The sequence below is a fragment of the Protopterus annectens genome, chromosome 7.part0, assembly GCF_019279795.1.
Source record: "Protopterus annectens isolate FY-2018-M chromosome 7.part0, PAN1.0, whole genome shotgun sequence".
Classification (NCBI taxonomy): Eukaryota; Metazoa; Chordata; order Ceratodontiformes; family Protopteridae; genus Protopterus; species Protopterus annectens.
The window spans coordinates 1106088966-1106109060 of record NC_056739.1 but is presented as its reverse complement, the minus strand read 5'-3'; positions in this window follow the sequence as shown (position 1 = coordinate 1106109060).

Here is a 20095-nt window from a genome sequence, read left to right as displayed (position 1 = left end):
AGTAGTGGTAACATTAATAACTGGCAAGGCATATTTGTATGAGTAGTGAAAGCACCAATTCTTCTCATACTAGAAATACAGGGTACATATTTGAGATTTATCAGATGAGCTAAAAACATTAATCAGGTGAATAGCCACAATATAAACTGTACATTTGCACTTTAGTTGCTGTTAATAAAAAGCTTTGATAAGTCATGACAATCTACTGTTTACACAACATCAACTGCTTAAATGAGAACAATGGGATTCTGTTATTAAATGCTCAACTTCTCTGTCTTTTTTCTCCCTGTTTACTGTCCCTGCTATTAATAAACAGCAATACAGCATTTAGCATATTTTAAATTAACTGTTTCTCTCCACTAGAACAGTACCTTACTGTACTCTGTTGGTTTCACTTTCAAAAAACTTTTTTCATGTCCTGGAAAAGTCTCCAATTCACTGATGTTATCAAGGCCACTGAATACAGGTAGTTTTCTGGCCATTTCCCTCCCCAAACTGACATCACCATTACCGTCCTAAAAACCCACCCATGCTGTGATGTCACAGCTCCCTGGTCCTTCCCCTACCAGCTACACATACAGAAAGTAAAGGCTAGAACAAGGAAACAGTACACGAGTCACGTCTCCTGCTGTGAGCTGCCAGTCACATTTGGTACCAACTCAAATTACCCTTAGCACTTTGACAGCTAGGGAAGTTAGGTGTGAAGGGGGATGGGAGATGAGTCAAACTAGTATAAATTCAGGCTTCACAAAAGACTGCAGTTTATCCATTCTAAAAAGAAGCAGCAGTAAAAAGCACTTTGAAAGTCTGTTCTGTGGCATTTGCACTGTTTGTGTTTTAAGTAGTCATTGAACAGCTTGAAATGTTACTTAAAACTAACTGACTGAAAGACAGCAGTGTATGCATGTAAAATCAATGCAGTGACAGGAGGTTTAGGAAGAAAGAGGCCTACGTGATATAATTTTTTAATTACAAGCACTGAATTATGGGATACCTAGAGGCAGACTAAACAATCAGAATTACTTCAAGATACCAGACCCCAAGTGGTCAGACTCAGAAATTACATATACAAATATTTAAAAACTTGTAAATAGTCCCAGAGTGGTGTTAAAATGTAGGAAACACCAAACCATGATGAAATAAACATGTTTTTTGAGTCTGTGGGTGCGGTTCTCCTTTAAATTATTATAACTGCAGCCTCAATGCATCCAGGTAAGAATTCACTGCCTTACCCACCCCTATATTTCAGGGAGTAGAACTAGGGAGACCAAAATAGCAAATATACTTCAGAAAAATACAGCATTCCTGCACCCAGTCTGAAATGTCAGGGAAAGGTTACTATAAAAAGTTTATGGAAAAAAAAAAAACACTGTCACACATAAGATCTAGAATGATACAAGAACATTAAGTCCAAACATAGCAAATATTGGAGGGAAATGGAAATTAGAAAAGCTACACTTTTGATATTAAAAAAAAAAGAAAAACGGCAGTTTAAGTAAAAGCAGCCAAAGTAAATATTAAGGACTAGGCATATAAGTGTACAAAATCAGAGACAAACTCACAAGTGTAATTGCTCTCTGATTTGAATAATTACACTGTCACACTGCAATCACAGAAAATTCTATATATTGTCTTTTGTTTAATTCTCTTATGTGATGCTGCTTCGATATAATTATATTTTTCCTTTTACATTTTCTTTGTATATTAATACATCATCCATTATTTGCTCATTGTAATGCTATTGAGATTTTGTTTTAAATTTCCTGTAATTACCATTTATATATTAATCTTGTTTGTAGTTGCCAAAATGGCAAAGGTCATATTTTAAACACTCTATAGACTAATTAACCTACCTGCTTAATAAATGTAAATAAAATAAATAATGGAAAAACCTATTTCAAGAAACTTAAAGAAAAAGGAACATGTGTAACAGAAAGAGTACTATCTCAAATTCTTCAAATAAGAACAACATTTTCAAATTAAAGGGTAGAAACTAATTTTGTTGTCATCAGGAGAGTAGAGATAAGAGGAAATACTTCCACAATTGCAATAAACAAAATAAAGAATGACATTTTAAGGGCTCAACATTAACAGCTGACATAATTAAAAAAATCAGACTGATGTAATAAAACGTATTAATAATGGTGGTCATACAGATAAATCTTGCTTGGCAGTTGTCCAGTCTTATTCCATAAATTGCAAGAGAAGCCCTTATTAGGGCCATCCAGGTAGTTGTAACCAGATAGAATAACGTACATGTGTATTATTTACTTAGGCAAAGGTCTAGTAGATCCCATTTTTAACAGAGTCTGTAAAATGTTTTATTCATGGCATTTGAAAACTGCAGAGGTAGGACAATGCCCATACATTGTAACTTTAAGTCAGCCAGTCTCTTGAAATGCCTTACTGAAAAACTTGCAATAACTGTTGGCTAATGTTCTTTCCAAAACTAATAAGAAATGTTTTCCACCATGTACAATATATAGAAGTATTATACCCACCCTGAATTGCAAACATTCTTGTCGTGGAATAGGTAATACAACATCACAAGTATCGGTTGTCCAGGAGTATTGTATATGGTGTAATATTAACTTCTTGCCAAGAAGCTCAAAGACAAAAATTTAAATCCATATTGAATGAAGTGAATCCTTTATGGGCTAAATAAAAGCTTGTTTATACTTAAACTGACAATCCATCAGACTCTAGTTCAACTGATCCTCCTAGAAGATAAGCTACAGCCAATTATTAAAGTGATTGGAGAGAACAGACAGGACTAAGAGATGTTCCTATTGAAAATTTAACATATTCTGCATTACTCTTTATGAACTGTTCATTTATTTGTTATACTCAAACTGGAACTGATAACTGATAGCTTCTGCTATCCTGCATCCCCAGTTATGATTGTTCCCTAGGTGCATAAATATATTATTATTATTATTATTATACAAATTCATGCTAGAAAACCACCCATAGATTTTTAAATTTACTTCATGTTTTAGTAATATATAGAACTTTCATTGCTGGAAATATCAGTAAGTACAGAAGGGCCTATTTATTTAGGAGGAAAAAAATCAGCTGGCAGTTAAATGGGAAACATTGAAACATTTATCTACATGCACAAAGAAATACACTGACACACACACACACACACACACACACACACACACACACACACACACACACACACACACACACACACACACACACTCTCTCTGCTGAAGTCTTAGGAAAATTCATTCATGCAATTGAAAAATAGGGCAAAGAGCTTGAAAATATGCAGCCCAGCCAATCTTAAATTCAACATTAAACATGTTTATAGAGGTGAAACACTGTATAAAAAAAACTTTAGTTAGGAAATAAATCATATCATTCTACTTGCGTTAAGCTGAAACAATTGTGGTATCTGTAGAAAAAATAAAATTACATTTCTATCCCATACTCCCTTACTCCTTTTGACTCCCTATGACTGGTAAGACAGTTGAAGGTGCAAGCTATGAGCAACAAATGCAAGCTATCTTTCTATTATTTTTATAAGACTTTGGATATTAGTATAACAAATATTTAGCCAACTTTCAAATGTATGACATTAATTTATGTATAGATAAAACAGGCTAAATATTTACAGGGATGTTCTACAATTTATGTGTTTAACTGAACTGACAGAAAAAAGGTCAAACCCTTACATTAATCACTTACAATGGAAAAGAAGTATTGTAGGTTAACCATTCTTAAATCTGGTAAAACACATTTGATAGGATACCAGGTTAGGTTTATTTGTTATTATCTGGTAAAACCATGCATGTTTTTCCTTAGCACAATACTAAAATTCTAGCATAAATCATGGAGTATGGTAGTTCAGTAAAATGCAGCTCTCTTAAATTCAACAATGGTCATACCCTTTCTTCCCTTTGTAGACTGATCTTTGTTTATGTCTCCTTTATCCAGTAAACCAGACATTACATTCCTCATTTCTTACAGAAAGATCATCATGGTTTCATTCTAGATCAACAGAATATGGATAATATTAAACAAGCCCACTGCTTCTTGGAGTTACGTTACAAACACTAAGCTTCCATATATTATTTAAGCTTAGTCACAGAAAAAGTGTTTGATACAGTAAGACATTAAGCCCTTTCTCAAGTTTTATGAAATACAGGTTTCCCAGTGGTATTGATATTAATTACAGCAATGCATGATAGGTTCATAGGTGTTTACTAGGCTAATGACCACAATGGCCTTTTTAAGCCTAGCCATGCATCCCAAATCTCTGACACGTTTTGATACTCTTGATAAGTGTAAACAGGGGGTGGGAGATGAAACATTTACAGGTTGCCTGTGTCCATTAGAGACACAGGTGCCAATCCAGGGATGAATTTCCTGTTCCCCATCCAATTGTCCAAGTTGCACTTGAGGAACTCTGCTTCACATGGATGGGGAGCCTGTTCTATAGACGGGATAGTCTCTAGGATACATACCTGTCTCTGTAGCAGGTCCCATTTATATCACAGGTAAGGTTTAAGTCTTTGGAACAGGTAATTCTGGTGCTGTTAGCTTTGTGGATATGCAAGAGGTCCATTAGAGTGAAGTCTGACAATGTCCTGTATGTCAGGCATAGATCTCTCATCAAAAGCCTGTAGGAGACAGAATAAAGGAATAGGGCCATGAGGCGGTCTGCATAGGACATTTTACTTATGCCCTGTATTCTTTTAGTTAGGAACCTCTGTGGATGTTCCAGTTGTTGGATATCCCTAATAAGGTAAATACCAAAGGGAGCATTGTACTCAATGATAGGTCTGATGAATTATGAAAACTGTGGGACAATGACTTCTTTGGATTTAGATGCCATACCTTTATTTATAAGTTGCTCAACATAAAATGATTTCCTCACTACTGTAGACATGTGATGGTCAAAGGCTAGATTACTATCTATGTGTGTCCCTAAGTCCCTGACGACTGGGTCAACTCTAAGGGGTGTGTTGTCAATATGGCAGTTACCAGGGGTGGGTGACTTCCTGAAGGATGCTATTATGCATTTCTTGGCATTTAATTTTAGTCCATGGCTCTGCTACCTTGTTCAATAAAGTTACGTCCAACTTCTTCTCAGTTGTCCTTGGTACAAAACACGGCTTGCCTATTTATTTCTTTGCTATATGTACTGGTCAATTTGTAATAGCACTATTGAAACAAGCAAATAGAGAAGCTATACTATTCAAAGTGGTCGTGGGAGGACTGGAGGCACAAAACTGCTGTATTTTATTCTTTACAGCAATCTGACCATTCCATGCACATATTCATCCAGTTACTAAACAAACATTTAGGATAGATCTGGGCCTTTCTAAAATTTACAGAAACCGTGAGTCATGACTTTAAACTATCTAGCACCTGTGAAATTATAAAATCATTATAACATAAAAAGGGACCAAGTTCTTAATTTCTACAGAGAGGTTGAGCTGTCATTATAAGTGAATGAAGATAAGAAGACAAACTTTAATTTAATACTTAAGCAGATACTTACACTACCACTGAACTGTGCCCATATTTATTTGCCTTCACAGCAGAGGTTAACAGCCATAAAAATAATAACAATACTCAATGTTAGCCAGGTAGGCCCAGTGGACATACAATCCCTTTTCAGTGGTGACCAGGAACAATATCTGGTTAAGTGATTTTCTCAAGGTCACACAACATGCAAGTGAAGGCTGAGGGAATCAAACCCAGTAGCACAGGAACTAGAGCCCACAGTCTTAATCTTATACATCAACTGCCAGGTGAGAGTAGTACATGAAAGCCTATGAACACAATGAGCAGTTGCATTAGTCTGTTTTTTTTTTCTTCCTTTCTCTCTCTTTCGCTTTCTCTTTCTTTAATTCATTTTTCAGTACCCATTCATCTTGTTCAGTGCTGTAGGGGTATAAGACATGTAGTCCTGGGCATGATGTCAATCCATCAAAAAAGACACACACACACACACACACACACACACACACACACACACACACACACACACACACACACACACACACACACACACACACACACACACACACACACACACACACACACACACACACACACACACACACACACACACACACACACACACACACACACACACACACACACACACACACACACACACACACACACACACACACACACACACACACACACACACACACACACACACACACACAAATGTGTCCATGCCCCAAAATTAACTGCATTAGATAGATCATTTTCTACTCTTAACTTTTTGTGGTCTAAATGATAATGACTCATTATAGTCTCTTTTGCTTGAAATATTTAATGAAAATTTTCTGAGACTAGAAAGTGTTTTGTCAAAGTATTTTTTTTTCAAACTACGTCTCATTTTAAGGCTAATATCATGCAAACAGTAAGCACAATGGAAAATGTATCATTCAGATGAAAAACTTGCATTAGTAATAATTTCAAAACAGCAAAGCTGATTTTATTTGTCATAGTAAGTTTAGAATTGTCATGTTTTTGATTGTAATGCAAGAAAAAAAAATTATCAACTATTACCTCATTGAGCTTACCTGCTAGGTCCATGGAGTCAGAAACAAAACTGCTTTCCAATTGCTCAGATTTCCAGTGACACCCTACAACACACACCTCTACATTTTTCATATTTACAAACAATGTATAATAACTCAAACACCATAACAGCCAAAATGGCAAGTATATGTGGAAACCTTTTTTCATCTCCACACAGATATGGAACCATTAGGATCTGTAATGAATTTAGCAAATGTAATTTTATTTCTAAGTTCATAGTTATCTTATGCTCTGAGCAGGCAAACTGATAGAATGGCTAATAAAGCCTAGGTTCCTAACTGTCTGGACCTAAAAAAAGTTTAGGGGCAGACTCTCCTGACTGAAGAAGCCAAGGAAAAAGCTACCCTTTCACCCACTGAGGGTCTGTTCCAATATACTTGAAGGTACCCCATACACTTTTCAATGTCTGATGGACAGGGTCTTAAACCACATATCCCCTACATCACTGCATTTGTGGATGGTATGATCTCCCATATGGTATATTGGGACTCACCTTTACCAAAAGTACAAGGTGCCTTGAAATTCCTTAAGCTCACAGGGCTTACAATGAATGTTCCAAACAACAAAACTGGATTGGCTGAAGTAAAATATTTAGGTTACATTATACAGAAAGGGATTATGAAACCCCAGGAAGTAAGACTAGAGGTAGAAGGAAATTGGCCAATACATCAGATTGAGATGCAAGTTACAGCCATTTTAGACATGGCTGGATATTGCTGGAAGTTCATATCACATTTTGTCTCCATTGCTTGTCCTTTCACTGACTTGACTATTGGTAAGATGTCTATAAGGATTAAGTGGACTCTATAAGCAAGGGACACTTTCCAGCAGTTAAAGAACAATCTGGTGCTCAGAACCCATGCTGCCATTCCTTGATTTTAGCATGCATTTTATATTTATACCAATATCCTTGATGTGGGTATGAATACAGTAATATCCCAAATGCTAGACTGCAAGGGGCATCCATTTTGTTACTTGTGTGGAATGATTGACATGAACAGAAGCCAGATATTTGACCACTGAACTAGACTGTCTGGACATAAAGCAGACATTGAGATCCTTATGATACTTCCTGCTAGGACCCTTCTCACTCACCATGTTCACTTACAGTGGCTACATTAACAAAAGGAGGGCAATGTTAAACATTGCATATTGATCTTGTCTTTAAAGCCTTCACATGTCAATTACTATCAAACTGAATGCCAGCTCTCACAGGGCTAAAGCCTAAGCTGCCTTAAATGAGTGAGCTCTGTAGTACTGTCAGATGATACAGTGCTGTGGGACATCCCAAGTATAGGGGCAGGCGATATTCTTTCAAGAGAGCACTGTGAGATTGTGTGCCTTCAGAGGCTACTGTGGTTCATGTCTATGTGTATTAAACATAGAGCACGTGATGGTTTTGCACATCTGTTCTTGAACCCCCTCTAGGGCCTGCATAGTAATAAATGATTGATGACACCAATAGTGTGATATTAGATAAAAATATCTATACTTTGCCTCAGAAAATGCTTCTTTCCAGTTCTTTCAGGATAAATTTATTCGGTGTATATGTCTAAAGTGTGCGTGCGTGTACATGTATATATTATATATATATATATATATATATATATATATATATATATATATATATATATATATATATATATATACACACACACACACACACACACACACACACACACACACACACACACACACACACACACACACACACACACGGGAACCCTTAAACTAGTAGAACATTCACAAAATGTAACATTTTTAATGCTGGCAAAAGTGATAGTCATATTATCACAGAATTCCCTTTCCACAAATGCCATAGGTCCAACTGCTGTATGGTTTAGTGTAAGATCATAGAATAGTGAGGTAAGCAAGTTTTTCCTTTTCCCCACTATTGTGAGATCGTGTAATCGGTATATGTATTTAAATGGTGGTGTGGAGGATACAGTCCCTCATGTCGGGGGTTGTAGGGGACTTGTCCTCCAAAAAACACTTGCTTTAATGTTTCTTCATGTTGTCAGTGATACATTTGATCAATATATTTTTGTTACGGGTTATGTACAACGTTTTGTACAATGAAAGATTATATATACTTCTTCTTATTATTAGTAGCAGTTTTATTATAGGCTATGCGAACATTATGATATTACAGACTGTTACTCCTTTCCAGAGGCTGTGGAGGTTACAGTACTTTGTCAGAGCTTTATGACTGGGCCTAACAGTGGTTGTATTTGCCATTATCAGATGCTTCATACGCTTTTTTCCATAATGACCTTTATATAATACAACATGTAAAGTAAGAGGAAAATGTGTGGAAGCAATGAAACTAAATTACAATTGGGACACGAGGTTCAGAGGTCAGATGCTAGTATAGGCATGGCAGATGCTTCTAACAGTACCTATTATGTTATCAACTAAAATGTGTTAGAAATATATCTAGGCAACTAATGGATTTATAAATGCTTAATGCAATGAAAAAAATCAATAGGGTGCACTGCTGCTAGTCAATTTAAGTGTGAGAGGGGTGAGAGAGACAAGCTGTATGATCTGCATGCCAATAAATATTACGTGATGTTAAATAAAAGTCATATGACCTTGCTGGTTAATCCTCTTTTCAGTTCAGCAGGTATACTCGGACATTATGTAATTATTCATGAATGCATCTTGTTGCCTTGTTCCAAAAGGGTAGTATCTGATTAGGGTGCGTTAATGAGACACCTCTTGACTTGTCATTGTCTAGCTGCAGGATGCCATATGGTAATACGATTCTAACTGTGGAACATAGTTTCTTAAAATGGATCACTGAACATTATAGAAATCAAAGTGTTTGTGTCAATACATTTTCTTGCTGAAGACAGTATTAGGAATAATTTAGAATTTTGACTTTAAAGTAAAAGAGCACGATTCAAGAAGATGAATCATGTCAAGACGACACTTCCACAGTGTTTTAGTTTTAAATGCAATTTAGTTTTTTGATATTGAAAGTCACTTCCCTTCATGTGTTTGGCTTGTTCATTGTATGACCTAAGAAGCTATTGATTGCTTTTCTGAAAAAACAAACAAAATCTTTATGATTAAGTAAAACAAGGAATGCAAATTTATTTCATATTTTAACTAGATGAAACCTCAAGATACAAGTGCTTTTTTTCAGGGATTAGTCACACACAACATCTCATTAATGGACCTCTTCAGAATCACACAGTAGACAAATCCAGACTTAAACAATCAGAGCCAGGACGATAGGACAAAGCTGATTAGCACTTCGTAGCTCTAATCCTCTGGGCTAAACTGTTGGTCTGAAATATAGCCTACAGTGAGAGCTTACATGGAATGCAGTGAGATGGTCAGCGAGCTGCTTAAACGTACATACACTATCCTTTACAACAGTTTAACATATGCACAACTAACGCACAATGAGTTATTTGTCTACATGTGCATAAAACACCTTTACAAATATTGTGAGTGACCTAGATATGAAACCTTTTAAGCTGAGCTACACTTCTTTTAGAAAGGATGACCAGAAAAATGCGGTCTATTTGTTTATAAGTAAGCTACTGTAACCACATAATGTTTATAAAGTCCTGCTGTGCTGTGCTGTGCACAACTGTTTTATACCACAGAACATGTCAGAAATATCATAATTCATGAACATACAATGTAAACTCATAAATTTCATCTTTTTGTCTCACGGTAGTTTCAGGATTTTAGTGAAAAAATCGATACAAGTCCCATTCAGCAAAATGCAGATCTCTTTTTTATATAGATAGTACCCATACAGTGTGTTTTTCCAGGTCTTTGATTAACTACATGATTTACATTAAAGTTACTGGCAATTTATGCCATCTTATACATTCCCTTACTTCTCTGATTAGTGTTTGGCTTTATGTATGGTATCCGAAAAATTAATTTAATTAACTGCACCCAAGAATCAGAATTTAGTACTCTGTCTTTCTCTTGGGCCGGCAGCACCTAGTATAAACAGCCTGCTCTGTGTATTAGGCTCTGGCACCTGTATGTCTCTATTGTGGTACTCACACTGAAACTCTGCATTAGCCTGAGCTGCAAATTCTTTCTGGGAGTTTATCCGACATGTATAGAAGTAAGGAACAGTCGAAAGTTTACTGATGTGTTTGGGAAGAAATCTAAAGGCAGAGTTATTTCAGCCATAATGAATGATGTAAACTTTTCTCCCAGGAAGCACTTCCTTAAAGGAATTTCTTAATTTGGATGTGGTGAAATATTCAGAAGATATACAGTGGTGATCCATCTCTGTGGCATAGAGGCATAAAGCTGTGACAGTAACCCAGATGATCCAAGTTGGAGATGTGACTCTAGTCCTTATGGAGCTGAGATAAGGTGTAAAGGATAGAAGTAAGTGGACTCTGCTATCCTACTCATCTGGAGAGGAGGGAGGTGGCTCTGGTCCTCTGTTTGGGTGACACCTACAGGGAACACTGAGTGTTACCCTTGCATAGCACAGGGCTGTTTTTACACATGTGGCCCCTGTACAAATGCACTGACTGGGGAAGTCAGGATGCAGAAGCTCATTTTCTGCTGCAGGCAGCACTGAGTGACACTTAAGTCAACTGCTCCAGGGAAGGGGGGAGCGCAATGTGGGAAGGAAAGACACCATTGGATGTCAAAGCTTGCCTGCTCACTACCACCCAGCTCTTACCCCTTGGCTGATGAGTGGGCTGGTTAGGCACCACAGGCAGGAATGACTAGGTCATAGAACTCTACCTAGCCTGGACATGCCTTGATCGCACACCTAATAGAATGAATACAGACCATCTAGAAAAAAGTAGGGGAGCCATTGGTGTAACAGAGGGGCAAATAAGTAAATAAAGAAGCAGAGGAAATACAGCCGTGCTGCTGTTGTTCTTTGCTGTCCAGATCCCTACTGTGTTATAAAATTACTCTACATTAGATTGGTGGTACTTATTTTCTTGATATGCTCAATAATGTGGCAAGACTGGGACTTGGGAAGACATATCCAGAATGGAGAATGTAGGATTCACAGGAATCACAAAGCATGGAGGGTTGAGTCTGTGTAGATATTATGAAGAAATGCATGAGAGAATGGACTAGTATCCCAGTGGAACCATACTGATTGATCAAGGGCACTTAGTATATGTTCTGCCCAGTTTAATCAGAAGGCAGCCAAAACCCATACTGGTGAAGTTCAAAACATATACAAGAAAGAACACATACTAACAATCCTATGGAATAGGAGTACATCATACAAAATGTCAGACACTTGTTTACTTGCATATAATGATAATTCCCTTTAGACATGTGCAGTGAGAAATGCATTCATTCCTCCAATCTGAAAATGTAAGGAAATAAATCCACTTCAAACTAGTCTATCCAGCCACATTCCAGATATTTTATTGTTTGAGTTCAAAGAACAGGCACTGCAGGAGTTAAGCAAGAGGAATGAAGATATGGACAAACATACGTCTGAAGATATGGACAAACATACGTCTGAAGATATGGACAAACAGGTCTGAAGATATGGACAAACATACGTCTGAAGATATGGACAAACATAGGTCTGAAGATATGGACAAACATACGTCTGAAGATATGGACAAACATAGGTCTGAAGATATGGACAAACATAGGTCTGAAGATATGGACAAACATACGTCTGAAGATATGAACAAACATAGGTCTGAAGATATGGACAAACATACGTCTGAAGATATGGACAAACATAGGTCTGAAGATATGGACAAACATACGTCTGAAGATATGGACAAACATACGTCTGAAGATATGGACAAACATACGTCTGAAGATATGGACAAACATAGGTCTGAAGATATGGACAAACATACGTCTGAAGATATGGACAAACATACGTCTGAAGCTGGAGACCCAATAGCAGGTGAGTATGGAGCTAAAGAAAGTCAAGGGTGTGTGGTAGACAAACGTCCTACAAAACTTTTCCTGTTATTCCAGAAGAGGCAGGACAAGACTAGACAAATAAAAGAACACAATAAGAAAAATAGGAATTTTTGTCATCTCCCATGAAATCAAAACTACAGCATAAATCATTGTGTGCGAGTAATCATTAGTTTGGAATATAAGTGGTCTTATGTACATGTATATATGTATGTCTTTTGGCTTATCCCAGTTAGGGGTTGCCACAGTGGAACTCCGGTCCGCTAATGATTAGCAGTTGATTTTTACGGTGCCGAGTTGCCAGCCCGACGCCCAACCTTCAAAGAAGGCACACCCATTCATGCATGTACCTACCTGCCTGTCTTTAGGGAAGCAAAACTGAGACTTCATTAAAACTGATTTATTACGTGAAGTACCAGCTTATAGAAAATTGTATATGTTGCTTTTTGATGCTATTTCAACAGTTGTGAGCTGCTACTATAGCATAGGGCTTGTGTTTTTTTATATACCCCCATATGTTATGTAAAACTAATATGGAGTGGAATAACAAGTGAGAGGTCTAACAGTCAGTGGGTGGGGGTATCTATAGACAGTTTAATTGGCATGCTTATAAATCATTGCTATACATCCTTTCTGCTATGCTTTTAAAATACATTCAATTGTGCATAAAACTTTAACTTTATTTAAAGAATGCACCAGAAAATAGTGTCATAAGTGCCCATACTTGCTATCACTAAGGAAATGGTAGGCATGTGCTTTGAGGATTATTTTAAGAATGGGAGGGGGCTATGCCTTGAGCCTACAACCAACTGAGTATAGGAGGGGATATTTCAATGGGTGCACCCAATAATCCTGTAACCCTAGACATGCAAGCGATACAGAGCTGGGTATTACAAGGGTTACACTTTCAAATTAACCATATGGTACTATGCTGAATCATTGGAAGGGCAGATCCAAAAGTGCAATAATCCATGGATACAGTGATAAATCATGCACACACCAGCAAGACTGCGATGAAGTGGAGGTTGGGGAATCTTTGGTCTCCACAGGCATGTACCAGTATCTGGTAAGCAGAAAGAGGGTACTACATTAATTATACCTAATTGAATAGACTGCAATACCTGTAAAAAATGGAAGGCATATGCACTTTTTCCTTATATACATAGTTACTTGTTGGATAGGTATGGGGATGGAGTAGTTTGTCTATACAGTGTTCTATTATTTTGTTTTTTCAATTTGCAATCATGTAGTAGATAAAACACAAGTTAAAAGAGAACGGGATAAGGTACTATTAAAATGCAGAAGAAGAGTTCAAGGAAAATCAGCATTTCATTTAGGTCACTATAAAAGGAGGAGGACATAGGATTTTACATAGATTTAATTTGTTAGTTGATTATTAAGAAGGCAAAATGTCAATATTAAGCTGGAATGTCAATCCCTAACAGGTAGAACTAAGCTGGAAAATATTGTGTTATATAGAGATTACAGGGGCACAGGTGTTAATGTTGTAGAAAATGCATTTAAATGGACATGAGCATGAATTATTTGCAAAGACAAGCAGAATGGATGGCTACTATGTGGATAGGAATGGAGACAGGAAGAGATGGGTACTGGATTCTGTGTGAATGAATTAGAAAAGACAAAACTTGTGAGTTTGTGGCATTGAAAGGAAAACAGCAGAGGATGGATATTACCTTGGCCGTGATATATCTCCCACCCAAAAAAAACCCAAGACAAAAAGCAGATACTAGGTAATGTGATGGTTTTCCAACAGGTACTCACAGTTATGGGTTGAGATTGGAATACAGTATCCTGTAAAAAGGTTGTTTCCAGTGGTTCCAGAAAACTTCTATGCACAGCACATCATAATATATAAAATAAATTTTACAGCATTTACAGATAGCTGGAATAGAAGATATAGTTTACATGCATGCTTATGAGCAGTTGAGAAGACTGACATTCAATAGCATTTATTGCGTGTGAATCCTGCAGACTTTTTTTTTTTTTTACAAATTTTATTCTGTCCATGCTGTACGCTGACTATCACTCACTGAGGTCATTTCATCTATTTGTTTCCCATAGGGCTAAAACTGGTCACAGAGGCCAGCATTAAGGCAGCCAGCAGGATATTTTCTAGTTAAGACCCTAACTCCTTCCTCAGCAGTTGATATGAAGGATTGTTGCACCTTCTATATTGGGTATGCATGTTCCCAACCATGCCTGCGGCTTGGATTGGTCAACATAATAACATCACCATACCCTAACTCTGTATACTGTAGACTGCTGTCTCCAGTAAGTGTAGGCACTGTACTATGCTAAACATTCATCCCACCCCCTCAGGATTGGCAAGGCAACATCAGTTGTTCTTGTTCACTCCTATCTACCCCTGCCCTGCTCCTTCACCCCCCCCCCCCAAGACATTTATTGATTTCAGTTCATCTAGGTCATAGTTATGACTTCATCTTTGTTTGGTAACTTTGGGCAGTTTTAATTGCATTCATAAGATATTTTTGTTCTAAGAAGAGCTTTAAGGAATTCCTTGTTTATTATTTTATTTGTTTATTTTATGAATTTACTGCTTGTTGACTAAGGCAATGCATCAATACCAAAATAACTTTCTTTACCAGAGCATACAACACATTATAATATATAACATTAATTTTACTGCATTTACAAATAGTTTAAATGGAAGACATTGTTTACATGTACACTTTTAAGCAGTTTAGAAGGCTGACATTCAACTCTAAGTTTATAGCAAGAAAAATATATAGTCCATAAGGGTAGGATGCATTCTTAGAAGCATATATAAAGTCAGTACAAAGAGCTAGGAGTACATAGAAATTTCTAACAATTTACAGTAAACTTCTGTTATGAATAGAGTAGCACCAGTTCAAACAAACACAGTCCTTTTTTACATGCAAGCAGCATATTTGAAATGACTTCACCTATATCAATTGGAATCACAATTTTATGAGTTACATTCCAGTCATTTTTTAATTGAATGAAGCAAATAGAAAAAACACACAAAAATTGAAGGATGCAAACCATCCCTGCAACCTCCATTTGAGGAGAAAGGCCTATACCTCCTGAACTTCTTTATACCAAACCTTGGTCACACAACAGTTGGTAGAGAAAACTGTACTAAAAATGCACAGTGATCTCATAATAACAGATGTCTGTAAATAATAGAAGTGTATTAATTTCCAGTGAACTGTGATAAGCCCAGATTTGTTACACAGAAACCAAATAGTAAAAAATGTCACACAGACAAACCAATTAGTAAAACTACAAGAAAAACCTAGGCAAACTAGAGTTTTCACTTTATGATATTTTAAACCTCCTGCAATAGTGGCCCATGGGATATTTACAAATAACCTTTAAGGACATCGAGTGTTTTACCTATATGGCTTCTGAATGCCCGTGACTGTTTACTTTTTCTTTTTAGGATTCTGTGGATACATTCAGGCCAATAAGGCTAAAACACTCTAGCTGTGAATATGTATCTTTTGGTCTTCTTATGACCTCATCAGCATAGCAGAAGTGGACTGTTTGTCGGTACTTTAGAAACACAGGATCTTTACACCCAGCTGATTTTCATAACCATTAAGGTGTCTGCAAAATATCTCAACTAACATCCAAACCAAAGAGTAAAAATGTCCACACAGACAAAACAGTTAGTAAAAACTATAAGATAAACCTAGCCAAGCTAGAGTTTTCGCTGTATGATATCTTACATCTCCTGTAATAGATGTCCATGGGATATATGCAAATAACCCCTAAGGACATCAAGTGTTTCAGGTATTTAGCTTCTGAATGTCCACAACTTTTTACTTTTTCTTTTTAAATCTTTGTGGATGCATTTAGGCCAATATACCTCATGGGTCTCTATTACAGGAGGTTTAAGGTATCACGCAGTGGAAAGTCTAGCTCGTCTAGGTTTTTCTTGTAGTTTTTTTGTCTGTGTGACCTTCTTACTCTATGGTTTGGATGTTATTTGGGATATTTTACATACACCTTAATGGTTATGAACATCAGCTGGGTAGAATGATCCTGTGTTTCTAAAGTACAGCCAAACAGTTCACTTATGCTGTGCTGATGAGGTTAAAATACAGCTGAAACATACATGTCCACACCTAGAGTGGTTTAGCTTTATTGGCCTGAATGTATTCACAGAGACCTAAAAAGTAAAAAAGTCATGGACATTCAGAAGCCATATAGGTAAAACACTTGATGTCTGTAAGGGGTTATTTGCATATATGTCATGGGCCTCTATTACAGGAGGTTTAAGGTATCAGACAGTGAAAACTCTACCTTGTCTAGGCTTTTCTTGTAGCTTTTACTGTATGGCTTTCTTGCATAGAGGAAATTAAGGTCTAACTATGATGCTGGTAAAGTGAATTTGAGTTGTGGTGTGTGTGTGTGTGTGTGTGTGTGTGTGTGTGTGTGTGTGTGTGTGTGTGTGTGTGTGTGTGTGTGTGTGTGTGCAGAAAAAGCCAGGTGGGGTGAATGAAGTGGGAGCAGGCAGTTGATGTCAGTTTGCACTTCCAGAAGAGAGAGAGAGGTAGTTTCAGGTATATGATCACTGCCATACAACTGGAGGCTTGCACAGTGCTGAATAGAGCCAGACTGAGGATGCAAGCTTGCAAACTATACTGATGGTAACCTTCAGTAAGCATATGTGATGGCACACATGCCTAATGGGACCATGTCCCCGTGTTGATGTGAGTGCTCATGTGAACCATCTGATGTCGAGTTAGGGCCTACTTGAAATGCCCTGCTCTCAGTATTCTTGAGAAATTCACTGTGGGCCATCTCACAGATATCAGGAGTGCCAGTCATGGGTGTAGTGAGTCACTTGGTGGACAGGAAGCTGAAGGGGATCATCCACCAATGATATCAGGTGTCTCGGGTGGGTGCCCATGCAGCAACAGAGTACTGCTGAGCTGATCAATGGTTAGCTAGCTTCAAAGAAGCCCAATGCTCCTCTGGATTGTCTGAGCTGAGTAGTTTTCATACCAGCCTGGATTGCAGCTCCTCCAACTGTTTCTGACCCATTTGAGTGCCTGCATTGTCACAGGGAATAAATGAGCTGTGAGTTATGGAAAATGGACTGATGACTGATATATGCAGGGGAAAAGGGAAATAAAAAAATGCTTACTAAAACAGCACTTAATCAAGGATAGGACAGCCCCAGATATTATAGGGCTAAAAGAGATGAAAGTTTTGTAAGAATTGTTTAAAAACAGAGTGCTGTAATTTTGAGGCTGGAGTACTTATACTCAGAAGCATAACTAGGGCAGGGCAAAGGGGGTGGCTACTGTAGACACAAGCAGTTAAGAGGGTGTGGTCAGCAGTGGGAGGTGAACTATGGCATTGTCGATAGGTGGTAGTATTCAGTAGTGTCATTGCTATGTCGATAGGTGTTAGTATTCAGCAGTGTTAATGCTATGTCGATTGCTGGTAGTATTCAGTAGTGTCATTGCTATGTCAATAGGTGGTAGTATTCAGCAGTGTTAATGCTATGTCGATTGCTGGTAGTATTCAGCAGTGTTAATGTTATGTCGATTGCTGGTAGCATTCAGCAGTGTCATTGCTATGTCAATAGGTGGTAGTATTCAGCAGCGTTAACGCTATGTCAATTGCTGGTAGTATTCAGCAGTGTTAATGCTATGTCGATTGCTGGTAGTATTCAGTAGTGTCATTGCTATGTCAATAGGTGGTAGTATTCAGCAGTGTTAATGCTATGTCGATTGCTGGTAGTATTCAGCAGTGTTAATGCTATGTCGATTGCTGGTAGTATTCAGCAGTGTTATTGCTATGTCGATTGCTGGTAATATTTGGTAGTGATATTGCTATGTACGCACATAAACAACCGTGAAGGTAAATAAGTAGATGGGAACAAATGGAACATCACAAGCATTGATTTACCTTCTTCAGTGAATACTAATACTGCATTTGGTCAAAGTATTAGTGTGTAATAAGTGTAACAAAATGCTTACTATAGTTTTAGATGGCTGTTTGCTAAAATCACAAAGTTTCCTTTTGTTTTATGTTTTCTTTTTTTATTTTTAGACTTCATCTTTGACCTTTTTTCTGAGCTGCTCGACTTTAAATTAGAGGAAGCACCAGTTTGAAGATCTGCACAAGAGCCAGATGAACAAGCTACAGTTCTGTTTTTAAACAATTAGTAGCTTTAGTTAAGAAAATAGTGTCTGCTATAAGAAGAATGCAAAACATTTGTGTATTCTTTTTGCATAGGGCTGGGCTGTATTTTTGTGGAATAGAATGGTTCAGAATTTGGTTGATTTGGTTTGCTAAAAATTAATGTATTAGTGATGTCATATAATAGTTTAGTGTTCCTGTGTGTGTGTGTGTGTGTGTGTGTGTGTGTGTGTGTGTGTGTGTGTGTGTGTGTGTGTGTGTGTGTGTGTGTGTGTGTGTGTGTGTGTGTGTGTGTGTGTGTGTGTGTGTGTGTGTGTGTGTGTGTGTGTGTGTGTGTGTGTGTGTATGTGTCTGTGTCTGTACTTGACCTGGAATTTATTAAAGGATCTAGCATAAGCCATAAGGACGTCTTTCTATAACTCAGCATTTTGTGATTCACAAACATGCTACTTGCAATGAGGAAAGACCTCATTATTAGCTGTCTCTGAACTGCAATTAGCACCACAATGTGTGATCTGCATGTCACTGCAGTAAACTGCTGCTCGTTTAGGTATTAGCATTCCCCCCAACAGTCACTGCCCCCCCACCTCCACACACACACACACACACACACACAAACACACACACACACACACACACACACACACAAACACACACACACACATTTTTCATACCTGTCCTTCTGACTTTTATGCCCACCTGTGGTTCCCCTGATCACCATAATAGTTTAATTACAGACACATACACACACCATACCTCTCAAGTATACCTCATTAACAGGAACGTTCCTCATTTGGGGTCTTAAAACATTCATGTTCCTCGAAGTTCCACATTGAAAGGATCTGTCACACATTCAGTGTTAGCAATTTTTTTAACTGATATCCATGGTAAATAGAACTGAATCATACTAATTCATTGAAATAACTATTATATAATTAAAAATATCACATTGTAACCATCCTATGAGCTTCCTAGATGACATTGTTAGTAAGCTGTTAGTAAGTGCTCCACATTTTGCCCATTTGTTCCACATTATGAAAGGTATTGCTCCTCATTTTGGAGATGGAAGGTTGAGAGCCACAGTCACCGTACTTGTCCCCCAACTTGTCTGCCCTCTTGTGGTTCCCCCTGATCAATGTAATAATTTAAGTGCCATTATGGCACACTTGTCCACTCTCTGGAATCTAGTGTTTACCCCATCCCAATCTCCGTATTGCAGTACATGTTGTTATGGCACTTAAAAGTAGAAATCCATGGTGTCTAGTATTTCTTCCATCCTTGATCCTTGTACTGATGTTGGTACCGTTATGACACTTTATTGTTCTGTTATCCTTATCCTTTATTTTTCTCCCTCTCTATCCCCAGTCCCTCTACTGTTTCATTACCTGTTGTATCTAGTGAGTCCCCCCACCCCTCAAATCCCATACAATGATCATGGTAGGCAACTTGA